The sequence below is a fragment of the Sinohyriopsis cumingii genome, chromosome 15, assembly GCF_028554795.1.
Source record: "Sinohyriopsis cumingii isolate HCF-2022 chromosome 15, ASM2855479v2, whole genome shotgun sequence".
Lineage (NCBI taxonomy): Eukaryota > Metazoa > Mollusca > Bivalvia > Unionida > Unionidae > Sinohyriopsis > Sinohyriopsis cumingii.
The window spans coordinates 43518-66103 of record NC_142975.1 but is presented as its reverse complement, the minus strand read 5'-3'; the positions used below and the strand labels follow the sequence as shown (position 1 = coordinate 66103).

Sequence of the window (22586 nt, the reverse complement as noted above, 5' to 3'; positions counted from 1 at the left end):
ATGGATATGTATTCATCAGCCCACAAGGACGGTTCATGGGTCAACTGTTATTTCTTGTTATACTCATGTATTGTCCTTGAGAGCCAGATTTATTATTCGACTGATTATTGGTGACCTTCGCTAGCACAGTTTCGCAAATTGCATCAATGTTGCATAGCCTCAATCAGAGTTGACAATCCTCCAATGTGACCATTGATTCAATACACATGAGGGCCAATCTCACAATCGCCTTTCTATAGAAAGACTTCTTACTTGTCCTATGTTCAGACCACATGATAGATGATTCTCTTTCAACTTTTCTTGGAATATGCTCGTTTGCATGGCAGTCCTTCAACACAGTTAACGTCTCCATCCGGAAAGCGCTAAAATGAAACGCAGCTAGTTCAGTCACAGTTCCTGCCTTTGAACATTTAGTAAATTAAAAAATATTTTTATGTAGCTTAAATTCCTCACCTACGAGTTGAAAATGAAAACTCACAGTGAATCGTGTTTGATAAGTCTTAATGTTTATAAAGTAGAAACGTACGCTCCCAATGGCATTATAACCTTCGCGATAATGATAATTTTGTACAATCATAAACACTAAATTTAAATAATATCACCCACCCCTCAACAGTGGGAGGCTATTTTCTTGTAACAACTAGTATTGCCATCCATTTAGAATTTATAGAGGTATCAGAATACCGATAAGATGAACTTACCTATAAGTTAATGTAGTTGACCATCATGGATGTTTAGAACACGTTTTATGACTAGTTATAGTGTTTTCTACCATGTTCTACATCTGCGCCTCGGGGTAAATCATTTGCTCTTTTGACATATGCTGGTGCGCATGCTTTCTGAAGAATGCTTTTAGTTTCTCCTGAAGATATAATCTCTCATGGAAAATGTATATAGCCTCGGTAGCGCAGCAGGTAGCGCGTCAGTCTCATAATCAATCGTAGAGAGCAATCTGAAGGTCGTGAGTTCGATCCTCACTCGGGGCAGATATTTTGTCTCCTTAGCTCGAATTATTACCTTTTATCCTTTGTGGTTATTCTATTTAATTCCACCAATTATACTCACATTAGAGTGAAAACGCCAAATGTATATATCAAATGTAACGACCAAGTTTGAAGGATGGTGTGCCTCAAACTGATGGGAAACTATCATTACCTATTCAAACAGATCCCACTTGAAAGCACAATGGACACTCTACACCGTTCCAGTGGCCTAATGTTTAGGGCGTCCGTTGTGGATGCGGGAGGTCATGGGTTTGATCCCCAGCCTAGTCCTATCAGAGACTTACAAAATTGATACTGACAACTGCCTCTCTAGGTGCTCAGCATTAAGAAGTTAGTGATAGAACTGGTTGGCCTGGTCTCAGGATAATGGGACTGGGTGGGACATCATGCTACGTGTCTGCGACATGATGCCCCAGTGCTAGGCATCACTATAAACTGCCACACTGCAGACAACGTACCTATATGATTGAAAAATTGTTAAAGCTACGTTAAAAATCCAAATCAAACAAAAACACACTCTCTCTCTCTCTCTCTCTCTCTCTCTCTCTCTCTCTCTCTCTCTCTCTCTCCTGTAAAGACAGAAAAGGTACATGCACGTGATACTTGAGTACAGTATCAAACTTGACTATTTTAAAAACAACTTGCAACAAAGAAAGGCAAATATTGTTCTATCCGTCGAGCATAAGTTACAGGGAAGATGACACTTTTGCATTTGGTAATGGTCAATTGAAGTCTGTATTGATCTGTGGAAGTCTGTATTCATAAACATGAAACGGGGACCAAAGGATATAATACAATTACACGTTTGTTACATAAATATAATCTTCTTCCCATGCGTATATTAGGACAAAAATCTGTCGGTCTCGATCCCGCCAACTTTCTGCTCTTACATTAATAAATATATTCACTGTCTGGTGTCAGATATAACATTTGCAAATAATATTTGTTAAAACATATCTATTCGTTACTTCAGTTTGAATATGTGTGCTCGCTACCTAAATTCTCAAAGACAAAGACTTATGATCTGGAGTAATTTAATCATCATACCGTATCATGACATCGATCTCCTGAAAAACTGTAAGCATAGAACAGGGAGTATAGGTTTATAACCCACTTTGAAAACGATTGTACATTCATCAGTTTCTTAGTCTGCCAGCGACCATTATCGTGCTTTAATAGAAGACACACTTGCCGATAGATGATACATTTTCAAACCGCCTAGCAAAACTCTACGTTCATTGACATAGTTTGAACAACGCTTCGAACTTTAGTCTGTCATCTTTGAGGGCCATCAGGAACCCCATCTAAGCCAGTTCACTCACACACAGCAAATATGGTGGATTTGTGTGTCGTCGACGTGCTGCTACCATCAAAAGGAAACCTTTCGGATACGCCTAAGTAGGGAACGTGTCGTCATTCAGTGGAAATGGTTCATCTGCGAGTAGGACTATGTGGAATGTATTTGGCCCGGAGTGGATGAAAGCAAGTTATAACCCAAACCAACATTTTTCCAATTTATAATATCATCATTCTTATCAACTGCATTAATACATACATATTAGGGTCAAGTCAAGCAGCTCAATGCACCCGACCCAAAAAGATATATACAACAATGTAGCCATCATTTGAAAACAACCGGGAAAGAAATAATAACTACTATAATATACGTTAACTAATTCGATTCAAATACAATTTCAATAAATATAATTCGCAACAAAATACCGTTTGCATAGCAAAGGCTAAAAAACGAACGTGCCGCACTGTAATCAATATAGAAAGCGTCGTACCTCGGTGCATATCAGTCTTCCTACTGGTGACGTCACGATAAATCAGCCATTGGTGTTAGCACACTCAATTAGGTTTGACCTACTTCCAATTGGAGGGCGCCCATCAGGGCCCGAGGTCATAAACATAATAACGCGTAACAATATCTAGATTTCCAAACGAGTATATTTTGGAAAACATTTCCTCATGGGCAAGATCCATTGTTTCATCAATCGGAATAGGATTCACTATCACAATATTAAAGTAAGAACCTGATTCACCTAAATTACGCTGATTTGACGACGTCTATATGTCCTTTCTAAAGAAGGAGTTCTGTCTTCAACAGGAATCCAGAGAAAGTGTTCCGAGCATTATACATGTGTTAGTAGTAGTAGTAGGAGTAGCAGTAGTAGTGTTAGTGGTAGTAATAGTACTAGTATTAATGGTATTTGTATGAGTTAATGTTACACGAGGAATGGTTTTCTCTTTCCAATCACATACAATTCAACAAACTCCATGCCATCATGTAATGAAAGCATTTTGTGGTTTATTTTCTACAGAGAAAATTATAATGCATATTTGTCGCTTTCAGTTACCGATCCGTGAATAGAAAAGTTTTAACACATGATATGATCAGTGTTCTAACGATATTTTTCGAACATTGACTGGGGAGACCTGTATAATATTTAACTCCAAAATATTTGTTTGAAATTGTTTTCATTGACTGAATGGATGTATGGATATGTATTCATCAGCCCACAAGGACGGTTCATGGGTCAACTGTTATTTCTTGTTATACTCATGTATTGTCCTTGAGAGCCAGATTTATTATTCGACTGATTATTGGTGACCTTCGCTAGCACAGTTTCGCAAATTGCATCAATGTTGCATAGCCTCAATCAGAGTTGACAATCCTCCAATGTGACCATTGATTCAATACACATGAGGGCCAATCTCACAATCGCCTTTCTATAGAAAGACTTCTTACTTGTCCTATGTTCAGACCACATGATAGATGATTCTCTTTCAACTTTTCTTGGAATATGCTCGTTTGCATGGCAGTCCTTCAACACAGTTAACGTCTCCATCCGGAAAGCGCTAAAATGAAACGCAGCTAGTTCAGTCACAGTTCCTGCCTTTGAACATTTAGTAAATTAAAAAATATTTTTATGTAGCTTAAATTCCTCACCTACGAGTTGAAAATGAAAACTCACAGTGAATCGTGTTTGATAAGTCTTAATGTTTATAAAGTAGAAACGTACGCTCCCAATGGCATTATAACCTTCGCGATAATGATAATTTTGTACAATCATAAACACTAAATTTAAATAATATCACCCACCCCTCAACAGTGGGAGGCTATTTTCTTGTAACAACTAGTATTGCCATCCATTTAGAATTTATAGAGGTATCAGAATACCGATAAGATGAACTTACCTATAAGTTAATGTAGTTGACCATCATGGATGTTTAGAACACGTTTTATGACTAGTTATAGTGTTTTCTACCATGTTCTACATCTGCGCCTCGGGGTAAATCATTTGCTCTTTTGACATATGCTGGTGCGCATGCTTTCTGAAGAATGCTTTTAGTTTCTCCTGAAGATATAATCTCTCATGGAAAATGTATATAGCCTCGGTAGCGCAGCAGGTAGCGCGTCAGTCTCATAATCAATCGTAGAGAGCAATCTGAAGGTCGTGAGTTCGATCCTCACTCGGGGCAGATATTTTGTCTCCTTAGCTCGAATTATTACCTTTTATCCTTTGTGGTTATTCTATTTAATTCCACCAATTATACTCACATTAGAGTGAAAACGCCAAATGTATATATCAAATGTAACGACCAAGTTTGAAGGATGGTGTGCCTCAAACTGATGGGAAACTATCATTACCTATTCAAACAGATCCCACTTGAAAGCACAATGGACACTCTACACCGTTCCAGTGGCCTAATGTTTAGGGCGTCCGTTGTGGATGCGGGAGGTCATGGGTTTGATCCCCAGCCTAGTCCTATCAGAGACTTACAAAATTGATACTGACAACTGCCTCTCTAGGTGCTCAGCATTAAGAAGTTAGTGATAGAACTGGTTGGCCTGGTCTCAGGATAATGGGACTGGGTGGGACATCATGCTACGTGTCTGCGACATGATGCCCCAGTGCTAGGCATCACTATAAACTGCCACACTGCAGACAACGTACCTATATGATTGAAAAATTGTTAAAGCTACGTTAAAAATCCAAATCAAACAAAAACACACACTCTCTCTCTCTCTCTCTCTCTCTCTCTCTCCTGTAAAGACAGAAAAGGTACATGCACGTGATACTTGAGTACAGTATCAAACTTGACTATTTTAAAAACAACTTGCAACAAAGAAAGGCAAATATTGTTCTATCCGTCGAGCATAAGTTACAGGGAAGATGACACTTTTGCATTTGGTAATGGTCAATTGAAGTCTGTATTGATCTGTGGAAGTCTGTATTCATAAACATGAAACGGGGACCAAAGGATATAATACAATTACACGTTTGTTACATAAATATAATCTTCTTCCCATGCGTATATTAGGACAAAAATCTGTCGGTCTCGATCCCGCCAACTTTCTGCTCTTACATTAATAAATATATTCACTGTCTGGTGTCAGATATAACATTTGCAAATAATATTTGTTAAAACATATCTATTCGTTACTTCAGTTTGAATATGTGTGCTCGCTACCTAAATTCTCAAAGACAAAGACTTATGATCTGGAGTAATTTAATCATCATACCGTATCATGACATCGATCTCCTGAAAAACTGTAAGCATAGAACAGGGAGTATAGGTTTATAACCCACTTTGAAAACGATTGTACATTCATCAGTTTCTTAGTCTGCCAGCGACCATTATCGTGCTTTAATAGAAGACACACTTGCCGATAGATGATACATTTTCAAACCGCCTAGCAAAACTCTACGTTCATTGACATAGTTTGAACAACGCTTCGAACTTTAGTCTGTCATCTTTGAGGGCCATCAGGAACCCCATCTAAGCCAGTTCACTCACACACAGCAAATATGGTGGATTTGTGTGTCGTCGACGTGCTGCTACCATCAAAAGGAAACCTTTCGGATACGCCTAAGTAGGGAACGTGTCGTCATTCAGTGGAAATGGTTCATCTGCGAGTAGGACTATGTGGAATGTATTTGGCCCGGAGTGGATGAAAGCAAGTTATAACCCAAACCAACATTTTTCCAATTTATAATATCATCATTCTTATCAACTGCATTAATACATACATATTAGGGTCAAGTCAAGCAGCTCAATGCACCCGACCCTAAAAGATATATACAACAATGTAGCCATCATTTGAAAACAACCGGGAAAGAAATAATAACTACTATAATATACGTTAACTAATTCGATTCAAATACAATTTCAATAAATATAATTCGCAACAAAATACCGTTTGCATAGCAAAGGCTAAAAAACGAACGTGCCGCACTGTAATCAATATAGAAAGCGTCGTACCTCGGTGCATATCAGTCTTCCTACTGGTGACGTCACGATAAATCAGCCATTGGTGTTAGCACACTCAATTAGGTTTGACCTACTTCCAATTGGAGGGCGCCCATCAGGGCCCGAGGTCATAAACATAATAACGCGTAACAATATCTAGATTTCCAAACGAGTATATTTTGGAAAACATTTCCTCATGGGCAAGATCCATTGTTTCATCAATCGGAATAGGATTCACTATCACAATATTAAAGTAAGAACCTGATTCACCTAAATTACGCTGATTTGACGACGTCTATATGTCCTTTCTAAAGAAGGAGTTCTGTCTTCAACAGGAATCCAGAGAAAGTGTTCCGAGCATTATACATGTGTTAGTAGTAGTAGTAGGAGTAGCAGTAGTAGTGTTAGTGGTAGTAATAGTACTAGTATTAATGGTATTTGTATGAGTTAATGTTACACGAGGAATGGTTTTCTCTTTCCAATCACATACAATTCAACAAACTCCATGCCATCATGTAATGAAAGCATTTTGTGGTTTATTTTCTACAGAGAAAATTATAATGCATATTTGTCGCTTTCAGTTACCGATCCGTGAATAGAAAAGTTTTAACACATGATATGATCAGTGTTCTAACGATATTTTTCGAACATTGACTGGGGAGACCTGTATAATATTTAACTCCAAAATATTTGTTTGAAATTGTTTTCATTGACTGAATGGATGTATGGATATGTATTCATCAGCCCACAAGGACGGTTCATGGGTCAACTGTTATTTCTTGTTATACTCATGTATTGTCCTTGAGAGCCAGATTTATTATTCGACTGATTATTGGTGACCTTCGCTAGCACAGTTTCGCAAATTGCATCAATGTTGCATAGCCTCAATCAGAGTTGACAATCCTCCAATGTGACCATTGATTCAATACACATGAGGGCCAATCTCACAATCGCCTTTCTATAGAAAGACTTCTTACTTGTCCTATGTTCAGACCACATGATAGATGATTCTCTTTCAACTTTTCTTGGAATATGCTCGTTTGCATGGCAGTCCTTCAACACAGTTAACGTCTCCATCCGGAAAGCGCTAAAATGAAACGCAGCTAGTTCAGTCACAGTTCCTGCCTTTGAACATTTAGTAAATTAAAAAATATTTTTATGTAGCTTAAATTCCTCACCTACGAGTTGAAAATGAAAACTCACAGTGAATCGTGTTTGATAAGTCTTAATGTTTATAAAGTAGAAACGTACGCTCCCAATGGCATTATAACCTTCGCGATAATGATAATTTTGTACAATCATAAACACTAAATTTAAATAATATCACCCACCCCTCAACAGTGGGAGGCTATTTTCTTGTAACAACTAGTATTGCCATCCATTTAGAATTTATAGAGGTATCAGAATACCGATAAGATGAACTTACCTATAAGTTAATGTAGTTGACCATCATGGATGTTTAGAACACGTTTTATGACTAGTTATAGTGTTTTCTACCATGTTCTACATCTGCGCCTCGGGGTAAATCATTTGCTCTTTTGACATATGCTGGTGCGCATGCTTTCTGAAGAATGCTTTTAGTTTCTCCTGAAGATATAATCTCTCATGGAAAATGTATATAGCCTCGGTAGCGCAGCAGGTAGCGCGTCAGTCTCATAATCAATCGTAGAGAGCAATCTGAAGGTCGTGAGTTCGATCCTCACTCGGGGCAGATATTTTGTCTCCTTAGCTCGAATTATTACCTTTTATCCTTTGTGGTTATTCTATTTAATTCCACCAATTATACTCACATTAGAGTGAAAACGCCAAATGTATATATCAAATGTAACGACCAAGTTTGAAGGATGGTGTGCCTCAAACTGATGGGAAACTATCATTACCTATTCAAACAGATCCCACTTGAAAGCACAATGGACACTCTACACCGTTCCAGTGGCCTAATGTTTAGGGCGTCCGTTGTGGATGCGGGAGGTCATGGGTTTGATCCCCAGCCTAGTCCTATCAGAGACTTACAAAATTGATACTGACAACTGCCTCTCTAGGTGCTCAGCATTAAGAAGTTAGTGATAGAACTGGTTGGCCTGGTCTCAGGATAATGGGACTGGGTGGGACATCATGCTACGTGTCTGCGACATGATGCCCCAGTGCTAGGCATCACTATAAACTGCCACACTGCAGACAACGTACCTATATGATTGAAAAATTGTTAAAGCTACGTTAAAAATCCAAATCAAACAAAAACACTCTCTCTCTCTCTCTCTCTCTCTCTCTCTCTCTCTCTCTCTCTCTCTCTCTCTCCTGTAAAGACAGAAAAGGTACATGCACGTGATACTTGAGTACAGTATCAAACTTGACTATTTTAAAAACAACTTGCAACAAAGAAAGGCAAATATTGTTCTATCCGTCGAGCATAAGTTACAGGGAAGATGACACTTTTGCATTTGGTAATGGTCAATTGAAGTCTGTATTGATCTGTGGAAGTCTGTATTCATAAACATGAAACGGGGACCAAAGGATATAATACAATTACACGTTTGTTACATAAATATAATCTTCTTCCCATGCGTATATTAGGACAAAAATCTGTCGGTCTCGATCCCGCCAACTTTCTGCTCTTACATTAATAAATATATTCACTGTCTGGTGTCAGATATAACATTTGCAAATAATATTTGTTAAAACATATCTATTCGTTACTTCAGTTTGAATATGTGTGCTCGCTACCTAAATTCTCAAAGACAAAGACTTATGATCTGGAGTAATTTAATCATCATACCGTATCATGACATCGATCTCCTGAAAAACTGTAAGCATAGAACAGGGAGTATAGGTTTATAACCCACTTTGAAAACGATTGTACATTCATCAGTTTCTTAGTCTGCCAGCGACCATTATCGTGCTTTAATAGAAGACACACTTGCCGATAGATGATACATTTTCAAACCGCCTAGCAAAACTCTACGTTCATTGACATAGTTTGAACAACGCTTCGAACTTTAGTCTGTCATCTTTGAGGGCCATCAGGAACCCCATCTAAGCCAGTTCACTCACACACAGCAAATATGGTGGATTTGTGTGTCGTCGACGTGCTGCTACCATCAAAAGGAAACCTTTCGGATACGCCTAAGTAGGGAACGTGTCGTCATTCAGTGGAAATGGTTCATCTGCGAGTAGGACTATGTGGAATGTATTTGGCCCGGAGTGGATGAAAGCAAGTTATAACCCAAACCAACATTTTTCCAATTTATAATATCATCATTCTTATCAACTGCATTAATACATACATATTAGGGTCAAGTCAAGCAGCTCAATGCACCCGACCCAAAAAGATATATACAACAATGTAGCCATCATTTGAAAACAACCGGGAAAGAAATAATAACTACTATAATATACGTTAACTAATTCGATTCAAATACAATTTCAATAAATATAATTCGCAACAAAATACCGTTTGCATAGCAAAGGCTAAAAAACGAACGTGCCGCACTGTAATCAATATAGAAAGCGTCGTACCTCGGTGCATATCAGTCTTCCTACTGGTGACGTCACGATAAATCAGCCATTGGTGTTAGCACACTCAATTAGGTTTGACCTACTTCCAATTGGAGGGCGCCCATCAGGGCCCGAGGTCATAAACATAATAACGCGTAACAATATCTAGATTTCCAAACGAGTATATTTTGGAAAACATTTCCTCATGGGCAAGATCCATTGTTTCATCAATCGGAATAGGATTCACTATCACAATATTAAAGTAAGAACCTGATTCACCTAAATTACGCTGATTTGACGACGTCTATATGTCCTTTCTAAAGAAGGAGTTCTGTCTTCAACAGGAATCCAGAGAAAGTGTTCCGAGCATTATACATGTGTTAGTAGTAGTAGTAGGAGTAGCAGTAGTAGTGTTAGTGGTAGTAATAGTACTAGTATTAATGGTATTTGTATGAGTTAATGTTACACGAGGAATGGTTTTCTCTTTCCAATCACATACAATTCAACAAACTCCATGCCATCATGTAATGAAAGCATTTTGTGGTTTATTTTCTACAGAGAAAATTATAATGCATATTTGTCGCTTTCAGTTACCGATCCGTGAATAGAAAAGTTTTAACACATGATATGATCAGTGTTCTAACGATATTTTTCGAACATTGACTGGGGAGACCTGTATAATATTTAACTCCAAAATATTTGTTTGAAATTGTTTTCATTGACTGAATGGATGTATGGATATGTATTCATCAGCCCACAAGGACGGTTCATGGGTCAACTGTTATTTCTTGTTATACTCATGTATTGTCCTTGAGAGCCAGATTTATTATTCGACTGATTATTGGTGACCTTCGCTAGCACAGTTTCGCAAATTGCATCAATGTTGCATAGCCTCAATCAGAGTTGACAATCCTCCAATGTGACCATTGATTCAATACACATGAGGGCCAATCTCACAATCGCCTTTCTATAGAAAGACTTCTTACTTGTCCTATGTTCAGACCACATGATAGATGATTCTCTTTCAACTTTTCTTGGAATATGCTCGTTTGCATGGCAGTCCTTCAACACAGTTAACGTCTCCATCCGGAAAGCGCTAAAATGAAACGCAGCTAGTTCAGTCACAGTTCCTGCCTTTGAACATTTAGTAAATTAAAAAATATTTTTATGTAGCTTAAATTCCTCACCTACGAGTTGAAAATGAAAACTCACAGTGAATCGTGTTTGATAAGTCTTAATGTTTATAAAGTAGAAACGTACGCTCCCAATGGCATTATAACCTTCGCGATAATGATAATTTTGTACAATCATAAACACTAAATTTAAATAATATCACCCACCCCTCAACAGTGGGAGGCTATTTTCTTGTAACAACTAGTATTGCCATCCATTTAGAATTTATAGAGGTATCAGAATACCGATAAGATGAACTTACCTATAAGTTAATGTAGTTGACCATCATGGATGTTTAGAACACGTTTTATGACTAGTTATAGTGTTTTCTACCATGTTCTACATCTGCGCCTCGGGGTAAATCATTTGCTCTTTTGACATATGCTGGTGCGCATGCTTTCTGAAGAATGCTTTTAGTTTCTCCTGAAGATATAATCTCTCATGGAAAATGTATATAGCCTCGGTAGCGCAGCAGGTAGCGCGTCAGTCTCATAATCAATCGTAGAGAGCAATCTGAAGGTCGTGAGTTCGATCCTCACTCGGGGCAGATATTTTGTCTCCTTAGCTCGAATTATTACCTTTTATCCTTTGTGGTTATTCTATTTAATTCCACCAATTATACTCACATTAGAGTGAAAACGCCAAATGTATATATCAAATGTAACGACCAAGTTTGAAGGATGGTGTGCCTCAAACTGATGGGAAACTATCATTACCTATTCAAACAGATCCCACTTGAAAGCACAATGGACACTCTACACCGTTCCAGTGGCCTAATGTTTAGGGCGTCCGTTGTGGATGCGGGAGGTCATGGGTTTGATCCCCAGCCTAGTCCTATCAGAGACTTACAAAATTGATACTGACAACTGCCTCTCTAGGTGCTCAGCATTAAGAAGTTAGTGATAGAACTGGTTGGCCTGGTCTCAGGATAATGGGACTGGGTGGGACATCATGCTACGTGTCTGCGACATGATGCCCCAGTGCTAGGCATCACTATAAACTGCCACACTGCAGACAACGTACCTATATGATTGAAAAATTGTTAAAGCTACGTTAAAAATCCAAATCAAACAAAAACACACTCTCTCTCTCTCTCTCTCTCTCTCTCTCTCTCTCCTGTAAAGACAGAAAAGGTACATGCACGTGATACTTGAGTACAGTATCAAACTTGACTATTTTAAAAACAACTTGCAACAAAGAAAGGCAAATATTGTTCTATCCGTCGAGCATAAGTTACAGGGAAGATGACACTTTTGCATTTGGTAATGGTCAATTGAAGTCTGTATTGATCTGTGGAAGTCTGTATTCATAAACATGAAACGGGGACCAAAGGATATAATACAATTACACGTTTGTTACATAAATATAATCTTCTTCCCATGCGTATATTAGGACAAAAATCTGTCGGTCTCGATCCCGCCAACTTTCTGCTCTTACATTAATAAATATATTCACTGTCTGGTGTCAGATATAACATTTGCAAATAATATTTGTTAAAACATATCTATTCGTTACTTCAGTTTGAATATGTGTGCTCGCTACCTAAATTCTCAAAGACAAAGACTTATGATCTGGAGTAATTTAATCATCATACCGTATCATGACATCGATCTCCTGAAAAACTGTAAGCATAGAACAGGGAGTATAGGTTTATAACCCACTTTGAAAACGATTGTACATTCATCAGTTTCTTAGTCTGCCAGCGACCATTATCGTGCTTTAATAGAAGACACACTTGCCGATAGATGATACATTTTCAAACCGCCTAGCAAAACTCTACGTTCATTGACATAGTTTGAACAACGCTTCGAACTTTAGTCTGTCATCTTTGAGGGCCATCAGGAACCCCATCTAAGCCAGTTCACTCACACACAGCAAATATGGTGGATTTGTGTGTCGTCGACGTGCTGCTACCATCAAAAGGAAACCTTTCGGATACGCCTAAGTAGGGAACGTGTCGTCATTCAGTGGAAATGGTTCATCTGCGAGTAGGACTATGTGGAATGTATTTGGCCCGGAGTGGATGAAAGCAAGTTATAACCCAAACCAACATTTTTCCAATTTATAATATCATCATTCTTATCAACTGCATTAATACATACATATTAGGGTCAAGTCAAGCAGCTCAATGCACCCGACCCTAAAAGATATATACAACAATGTAGCCATCATTTGAAAACAACCGGGAAAGAAATAATAACTACTATAATATACGTTAACTAATTCGATTCAAATACAATTTCAATAAATATAATTCGCAACAAAATACCGTTTGCATAGCAAAGGCTAAAAAACGAACGTGCCGCACTGTAATCAATATAGAAAGCGTCGTACCTCGGTGCATATCAGTCTTCCTACTGGTGACGTCACGATAAATCAGCCATTGGTGTTAGCACACTCAATTAGGTTTGACCTACTTCCAATTGGAGGGCGCCCATCAGGGCCCGAGGTCATAAACATAATAACGCGTAACAATATCTAGATTTCCAAACGAGTATATTTTGGAAAACATTTCCTCATGGGCAAGATCCATTGTTTCATCAATCGGAATAGGATTCACTATCACAATATTAAAGTAAGAACCTGATTCACCTAAATTACGCTGATTTGACGACGTCTATATGTCCTTTCTAAAGAAGGAGTTCTGTCTTCAACAGGAATCCAGAGAAAGTGTTCCGAGCATTATACATGTGTTAGTAGTAGTAGTAGGAGTAGCAGTAGTAGTGTTAGTGGTAGTAATAGTACTAGTATTAATGGTATTTGTATGAGTTAATGTTACACGAGGAATGGTTTTCTCTTTCCAATCACATACAATTCAACAAACTCCATGCCATCATGTAATGAAAGCATTTTGTGGTTTATTTTCTACAGAGAAAATTATAATGCATATTTGTCGCTTTCAGTTACCGATCCGTGAATAGAAAAGTTTTAACACATGATATGATCAGTGTTCTAACGATATTTTTCGAACATTGACTGGGGAGACCTGTATAATATTTAACTCCAAAATATTTGTTTGAAATTGTTTTCATTGACTGAATGGATGTATGGATATGTATTCATCAGCCCACAAGGACGGTTCATGGGTCAACTGTTATTTCTTGTTATACTCATGTATTGTCCTTGAGAGCCAGATTTATTATTCGACTGATTATTGGTGACCTTCGCTAGCACAGTTTCGCAAATTGCATCAATGTTGCATAGCCTCAATCAGAGTTGACAATCCTCCAATGTGACCATTGATTCAATACACATGAGGGCCAATCTCACAATCGCCTTTCTATAGAAAGACTTCTTACTTGTCCTATGTTCAGACCACATGATAGATGATTCTCTTTCAACTTTTCTTGGAATATGCTCGTTTGCATGGCAGTCCTTCAACACAGTTAACGTCTCCATCCGGAAAGCGCTAAAATGAAACGCAGCTAGTTCAGTCACAGTTCCTGCCTTTGAACATTTAGTAAATTAAAAAATATTTTTATGTAGCTTAAATTCCTCACCTACGAGTTGAAAATGAAAACTCACAGTGAATCGTGTTTGATAAGTCTTAATGTTTATAAAGTAGAAACGTACGCTCCCAATGGCATTATAACCTTCGCGATAATGATAATTTTGTACAATCATAAACACTAAATTTAAATAATATCACCCACCCCTCAACAGTGGGAGGCTATTTTCTTGTAACAACTAGTATTGCCATCCATTTAGAATTTATAGAGGTATCAGAATACCGATAAGATGAACTTACCTATAAGTTAATGTAGTTGACCATCATGGATGTTTAGAACACGTTTTATGACTAGTTATAGTGTTTTCTACCATGTTCTACATCTGCGCCTCGGGGTAAATCATTTGCTCTTTTGACATATGCTGGTGCGCATGCTTTCTGAAGAATGCTTTTAGTTTCTCCTGAAGATATAATCTCTCATGGAAAATGTATATAGCCTCGGTAGCGCAGCAGGTAGCGCGTCAGTCTCATAATCAATCGTAGAGAGCAATCTGAAGGTCGTGAGTTCGATCCTCACCCGGGGCAGATATTTTGTCTCCTTAGCTCGAATTATTACCTTTTATCCTTTGTGGTTATTCTATTTAATTCCACCAATTATACTCACATTAGAGTGAAAACGCCAAATGTATATATCAAATGTAACGACCAAGTTTGAAGGATGGTGTGCCTCAAACTGATGGGAAACTAACATTACCTATTCAAACAGATCCCACTTGAAAGCACAATGGACACTCTACACCGTTCCAGTGGCCTAATGTTTAGGGCGTCCGTTGTGGATGCGGGAGGTCATGGGTTTGATCCCCAGCCTAGTCCTATCAGAGACTTACAAAATTGATACTGACAACTGCCTCTCTAGGTGCTCAGCATTAAGAAGTTAGTGATAGAACTGGTTGGCCTGGTCTCAGGATAATGGGACTGGGTGGGACATCATGCTACGTGTCTGCGACATGATGCCCCAGTGCTAGGCATCACTATAAACTGCCACACTGCAGACAACGTACCTATATGATTGAAAAATTGTTAAAGCTACGTTAAAAATCCAAATCAAAGAAAAACACTCTCTCTCTCTCTCTCTCTCTCTCTCTCTCTCTCTCTCTCTCTCTCCTGTAAAGACAGAAAAGGTACATGCACGTGATACTTGAGTACAGTATCAAACTTGACTATTTTAAAAACAACTTGCAACAAAGAAAGGCAAATATTGTTCTATCCGTCGAGCATAAGTTACAGGGAAGATGACACTTTTGCATTTGGTAATGGTCAATTGAAGTCTGTATTGATCTGTGGAAGTCTGTATTCATAAACATGAAACGGGGACCAAAGGATATAATACAATTACACGTTTGTTACATAAATATAATCTTCTTCCCATGCGTATATTAGGACAAAATTCTGTCGGTCTCGATCCCGCCAACTTTCTGCTCTTACATTAATAAATATATTCACTGTCTGGTGTCAGATATAACATTTGCAAATAATATTTGTTAAAACATATCTATTCGTTACTTCAGTTTGAATATGTGTGCTCGCTACCTAAATTCTCAAAGACAAAGACTTATGATCTGGAGTAATTTAATCATCATACCGTATCATGACATCGATCTCCTGAAAAACTGTAAGCATAGAACAGGGAGTATAGGTTTATAACCCACTTTGAAAACGATTGTACATTCATCAGTTTCTTAGTCTGCCAGCGACCATTATCGTGCTTTAATAGAAGACACACTTGCCGATAGATGATACATTTTCAAACCGCCTAGCAAAACTCTACGTTCATTGACATAGTTTGAACAACGCTTCGAACTTTAGTCTGTCATCTTTGAGGGCCATCAGGAACCCCATCTAAGCCAGTTCACTCACACACAGCAAATATGGTGGATTTGTGTGTCGTCGACGTGCTGCTACCATCAAAAGGAAACCTTTCGGATACGCCTAAGTAGGGAACGTGTCGTCATTCAGTGGAAATGGTTCATCTGCGAGTAGGACTATGTGGAATGTATTTGGCCCGGAGTGGATGAAAGCAAGTTATAACCCAAACCAACATTTTTCCAATTTATAATATCATCATTCTTATCAACTGCATTAATACATACATATTAGGGTCAAGTCAAGCAGCTCAATGCACCCGACCCTAAAAGATATATACAACAATGTAGCCATCATTTGAAAACAACCGGGAAAGAAATAATAACTACTATAATATACGTTAACTAATTCGATTCAAATACAATTTCAATAAATATAATTCGCAACAAAATACCGTTTGCATAGCAAAGGCTAAAAAACGAACGTGCCGCACTGTAATCAATATAGAAAGCGTCGTACCTCGGTGCATATCAGTCTTCCTACTGGTGACGTCACGATAAATCAGCCATTGGTGTTAGCACACTCAATTAGGTTTGACCTACTTCCAATTGGAGGGCGCCCATCAGGGCCCGAGGTCATAAACATAATAACGCGTAACAATATCTAGATTTCCAAACGAGTATATTTTGGAAAACATTTCCTCATGGGCAAGATCCATTGTTTCATCAATCGGAATAGGATTCACTATCACAATATTAAAGTAAGAACCTGATTCACCTAAATTACGCTGATTTGACGACGTCTATATGTCCTTTCTAAAGAAGGAGTTCTGTCTTCAACAGGAATCCAGAGAAAGTGTTCCGAGCATTATACATGTGTTAGTAGTAGTAGTAGGAGTAGCAGTAGTAGTGTTAGTGGTAGTAATAGTACTAGTATTAATGGTATTTGTATGAGTTAATGTTACACGAGGAATGGTTTTCTCTTTCCAATCACATACAATTCAACAAACTCCATGCCATCATGTAATGAAAGCATTTTGTGGTTTATTTTCTACAGAGAAAATTATAATGCATATTTGTCGCTTTCAGTTACCGATCCGTGAATAGAAAAGTTTTAACACATGATATGATCAGTGTTCTAACGATATTTTTCGAACATTGACTGGGGAGACCTGTATAATATTTAACTCCAAAATATTTGTTTGAAATTGTTTTCATTGACTGAATGGATGTATGGATATGTATTCATCAGCCCACAAGGACGGTTCATGGGTCAACTGTTATTTCTTGTTATACTCATGTATTGTCCTTGAGAGCCAGATTTATTATTCGACTGATTATTGGTGACCTTCGCTAGCACAGTTTCGCAAATTGCATCAATGTTGCATAGCCTCAATCAGAGTTGACAATCCTCCAATGTGACCATTGATTCAATACACATGAGGGCCAATCTCACAATCGCCTTTCTATAGAAAGACTTCTTACTTGTCCTATGTTCAGACCACATGATAGATGATTCTCTTTCAACTTTTCTTGGAATATGCTCGTTTGCATGGCAGTCCTTCAACACAGTTAACGTCTCCATCCGGAAAGCGCTAAAATGAAACGCAGCTAGTTCAGTCACAGTTCCTGCCTTTGAACATTTAGTAAATTAAAAAATATTTTTATGTAGCTTAAATTCCTCACCTACGAGTTGAAAATGAAAACTCACAGTGAATCGTGTTTGATAAGTCTTAATGTTTATAAAGTAGAAACGTACGCTCCCAATGGCATTATAACCTTCGCGATAATGATAATTTTGTACAATCATAAACACTAAATTTAAATAATATCACCCACCCCTCAACAGTGGGAGGCTATTTTCTTGTAACAACTAGTATTGCCATCCATTTAGAATTTATAGAGGTATCAGAATACCGATAAGATGAACTTACCTATAAGTTAATGTAGTTGACCATCATGGATGTTTAGAACACGTTTTATGACTAGTTATAGTGTTTTCTACCATGTTCTACATCTGCGCCTCGGGGTAAATCATTTGCTCTTTTGACATATGCTGGTGCGCATGCTTTCTGAAGAATGCTTTTAGTTTCTCCTGAAGATATAATCTCTCATGGAAAATGTATATAGCCTCGGTAGCGCAGCAGGTAGCGCGTCAGTCTCATAATCAATCGTAGAGAGCAATCTGAAGGTCGTGAGTTCGATCCTCACCCGGGGCAGATATTTTGTCTCCTTAGCTCGAATTATTACCTTTTATCCTTTGTGGTTATTCTATTTAATTCCACCAATTATACTCACATTAGAGTGAAAACGCCAAATGTATATATCAAATGTAACGACCAAGTTTGAAGGATGGTGTGCCTCAAACTGATGGGAAACTAACATTACCTATTCAAACAGATCCCACTTGAAAGCACAATGGACACTCTACACCGTTCCAGTGGCCTAATGTTTAGGGCGTCCGTTGTGGATGCGGGAGGTCATGGGTTTGATCCCCAGCCTAGTCCTATCAGAGACTTACAAAATTGATACTGACAACTGCCTCTCTAGGTGCTCAGCATTAAGAAGTTAGTGATAGAACTGGTTGGCCTGGTCTCAGGATAATGGGACTGGGTGGGACATCATGCTACGTGTCTGCGACATGATGCCCCAGTGCTAGGCATCACTATAAACTGCCACACTGCAGACAACGTACCTATATGATTGAAAAATTGTTAAAGCTACGTTAAAAATCCAAATCAAAGAAAAACACTCTCTCTCTCTCTCTCTCTCTCTCTCTCTCTCTCTCTCTCCTGTAAAGACAGAAAAGGTACATGCACGTGATACTTGAGTACAGTATCAAACTTGACTATTTTAAAAACAACTTGCAACAAAGAAAGGCAAATATTGTTCTATCCGTCGAGCATAAGTTACAGGGAAGATGACACTTTTGCATTTGGTAATGGTCAATTGAAGTCTGTATTGATCTGTGGAAGTCTGTATTCATAAACATGAAACGGGGACCAAAGGATATAATACAATTACACGTTTGTTACATAAATATAATCTTCTTCCCATGCGTATATTAGGACAAAATTCTGTCGGTCTCGATCCCGCCAACTTTCTGCTCTTACATTAATAAATATATTCACTGTCTGGTGTCAGATATAACATTTGCAAATAATATTTGTTAAAACATATCTATTCGTTACTTCAGTTTGAATATGTGTGCTCGCTACCTAAATTCTCAAAGACAAAGACTTATGATCTGGAGTAATTTAATCATCATACCGTATCATGACATCGATCTCCTGAAAAACTGTAAGCATAGAACAGGGAGTATAGGTTTATAACCCACTTTGAAAACGATTGTACATTCATCAGTTTCTTAGTCTGCCAGCGACCATTATCGTGCTTTAATAGAAGACACACTTGCCGATAGATGATACATTTTCAAACCGCCTAGCAAAACTCTACGTTCATTGACATAGTTTGAACAACGCTTCGAACTTTAGTCTGTCATCTTTGAGGGCCATCAGGAACCCCATCTAAGCCAGTTCACTCACACACAGCAAATATGGTGGATTTGTGTGTCGTCGACGTGCTGCTACCATCAAAAGGAAACCTTTCGGATACGCCTAAGTAGGGAACGTGTCGTCATTCAGTGGAAATGGTTCATCTGCGAGTAGGACTATGTGGAATGTATTTGGCCCGGAGTGGATGAAAGCAAGTTATAACCCAAACCAACATTTTTCCAATTTATAATATCATCATTCTTATCAACTGCATTAATACATACATATTAGGGTCAAGTCAAGCAGCTCAATGCACCCGACCCTAAAAGATATATACAACAATGTAGCCATCATTTGAAAACAACCGGGGAAGAAATAATAACTACTATAATATACGTTAACTAATTCGATTCAAATACAATTTCAATAAATATAATTCGCAACAAAATACCGTTTGCATAGCAAAGGCTAAAAAACGAACGTGCCGCACTGTAATCAATATAGAAAGCGTCGTACCTCGGTGCATATCAGTCTTCCTACTGGTGACGTCACGATAAATCAGCCATTGGTGTTAGCACACTCAATTAGGTTTGACCTACTTCCAATTGGAGGGCGCCCATCAGGGCCCGAGGTCATAAACATAATAACGCGTAACAATATCTAGATTTCCAAACGAGTATATTTTGGAAAACATTTCCTCATGGGCAAGATCCATTGTTTCATCAATCGGAATAGGATTCACTATCACAATATTAAAGTAAGAACCTGATTCACCTAAATTACGCTGATTTGACGACGTCTATATGTCCTTTCTAAAGAAGGAGTTCTGTCTTCAACAGGAATCCAGAGAAAGTGTTCCGAGCATTATACATGTGTTAGTAGTAGTAGTAGGAGTAGCAGTAGTAGTGTTAGTGGTAGTAATAGTACTAGTATTAATGGTATTTGTATGAGTTAATGTTACACGAGGAATGGTTTTCTCTTTCCAATCACATACAATTCAACAAACTCCATGCCATCATGTAATGAAAGCATTTTGTGGTTTATTTTCTACAGAGAAAATTATAATGCATATTTGTCGCTTTCAGTTACCGATCCGTGAATAGAAAAGTTTTAACACATGATATGATCAGTGTTCTAACGATATTTTTCGAACATTGACTGGGGAGACCTGTATAATATTTAACTCCAAAATATTTGTTTGAAATTGTTTTCATTGACTGAATGGATGTATGGATATGTATTCATCAGCCCACAAGGACGGTTCATGGGTCAACTGTTATTTCTTGTTATACTCATGTATTGTCCTTGAGAGCCAGATTTATTATTCGACTGATTATTGGTGACCTTCGCTAGCACAGTTTCGCAAATTGCATCAATGTTGCATAGCCTCAATCAGAGTTGACAATCCTCCAATGTGACCATTGATTCAATACACATGAGGGCCAATCTCACAATCGCCTTTCTATAGAAAGACTTCTTACTTGTCCTATGTTCAGACCACATGATAGATGATTCTCTTTCAACTTTTCTTGGAATATGCTCGTTTGCATGGCAGTCCTTCAACACAGTTAACGTCTCCATCCGGAAAGCGCTAAAATGAAACGCAGCTAGTTCAGTCACAGTTCCTGCCTTTGAACATTTAGTAAATTAAAAAATATTTTTATGTAGCTTAAATTCCTCACCTACGAGTTGAAAATGAAAACTCACAGTGAATCGTGTTTGATAAGTCTTAATGTTTATAAAGTAGAAACGTACGCTCCCAATGGCATTATAACCTTCGCGATAATGATAATTTTGTACAATCATAAACACTAAATTTAAATAATATCACCCACCCCTCAACAGTGGGAGGCTATTTTCTTGTAACAACTAGTATTGCCATCCATTTAGAATTTATAGAGGTATCAGAATACCGATAAGATGAACTTACCTATAAGTTAATGTAGTTGACCATCATGGATGTTTAGAACACGTTTTATGACTAGTTATAGTGTTTTCTACCATGTTCTACATCTGCGCCTCGGGGTAAATCATTTGCTCTTTTGACATATGCTGGTGCGCATGCTTTCTGAAGAATGCTTTTAGTTTCTCCTGAAGATATAATCTCTCATGGAAAATGTATATAGCCTCGGTAGCGCAGCAGGTAGCGCGTCAGTCTCATAATCAATCGTAGAGAGCAATCTGAAGGTCGTGAGTTCGATCCTCACCCGGGGCAGATATTTTGTCTCCTTAGCTCGAATTATTACCTTTTATCCTTTGTGGTTATTCTATTTAATTCCACCAATTATACTCACATTAGAGTGAAAACGCCAAATGTATATATCAAATGTAACGACCAAGTTTGAAGGATGGTGTGCCTCAAACTGATGGGAAACTAACATTACCTATTCAAACAGATCCCACTTGAAAGCACAATGGACACTCTACACCGTTCCAGTGGCCTAATGTTTAGGGCGTCCGTTGTGGATGCGGGAGGTCATGGGTTTGATCCCCAGCCTAGTCCTATCAGAGACTTACAAAATTGATACTGACAACTGCCTCTCTAGGTGCTCAGCATTAAGAAGTTAGTGATAGAACTGATTGGCCTGGTCTCAGGATAATGGGACTGGGTGGGACATCATGCTACGTGTCTGCGACATGATGCCCCAGTGCTAGGCATCACTATAAACTGCCACACTGCAGACAACGTACCTATATGATTGAAAAATTGTTAAAGCTACGTTAAAAATCCAAATCAAAGAAAAACACTCTCTCTCTCTCTCTCTCTCTCTCTCTCTCTCTCTCTCTCCTGTAAAGACAGAAAAGGTACATGCACGTGATACTTGAGTACAGTATCAAACTTGACTATTTT

The 22586-nt window shown here is 38.2% G+C and overlaps 7 non-coding genes across 7 annotated transcripts; all 7 read left to right on the top strand.

Moving 5' to 3' along the window:
• The first annotated feature begins 896 nt into the window (after positions 1-896).
• Positions 897-986, top strand: Trnam-cau (transfer RNA methionine (anticodon CAU)). Its single transcript is given in 2 exon segments — positions 897-933; positions 951-986. It is a non-coding gene; the product is annotated as a tRNA-Met (tRNA).
• Positions 987-4400: 3414 nt separating this feature from the next.
• Trnam-cau (transfer RNA methionine (anticodon CAU)) lies at positions 4401-4490 on the top strand. The gene is given in 2 exon segments: positions 4401-4437; positions 4455-4490. It is a non-coding gene; the product is annotated as a tRNA-Met (tRNA).
• Positions 4491-7884: 3394 nt separating this feature from the next.
• Trnam-cau (transfer RNA methionine (anticodon CAU)) lies at positions 7885-7974 on the top strand. The gene is given in 2 exon segments: positions 7885-7921; positions 7939-7974. It is a non-coding gene; the product is annotated as a tRNA-Met (tRNA).
• Positions 7975-11388: 3414 nt separating this feature from the next.
• Positions 11389-11478, top strand: Trnam-cau (transfer RNA methionine (anticodon CAU)). Its single transcript is given in 2 exon segments — positions 11389-11425; positions 11443-11478. It is a non-coding gene; the product is annotated as a tRNA-Met (tRNA).
• A 3396-nt stretch (positions 11479-14874) lies between these two features.
• On the top strand, positions 14875-14964 carry Trnam-cau (transfer RNA methionine (anticodon CAU)). Its single transcript is given in 2 exon segments — positions 14875-14911; positions 14929-14964. It is a non-coding gene; the product is annotated as a tRNA-Met (tRNA).
• Positions 14965-18370: 3406 nt separating this feature from the next.
• Trnam-cau (transfer RNA methionine (anticodon CAU)) lies at positions 18371-18460 on the top strand. Its single transcript is given in 2 exon segments — positions 18371-18407; positions 18425-18460. It is a non-coding gene; the product is annotated as a tRNA-Met (tRNA).
• A 3400-nt stretch (positions 18461-21860) lies between these two features.
• Positions 21861-21950, top strand: Trnam-cau (transfer RNA methionine (anticodon CAU)). The gene is given in 2 exon segments: positions 21861-21897; positions 21915-21950. It is a non-coding gene; the product is annotated as a tRNA-Met (tRNA).
• The last annotated feature ends 636 nt before the right edge of the window (positions 21951-22586 follow it).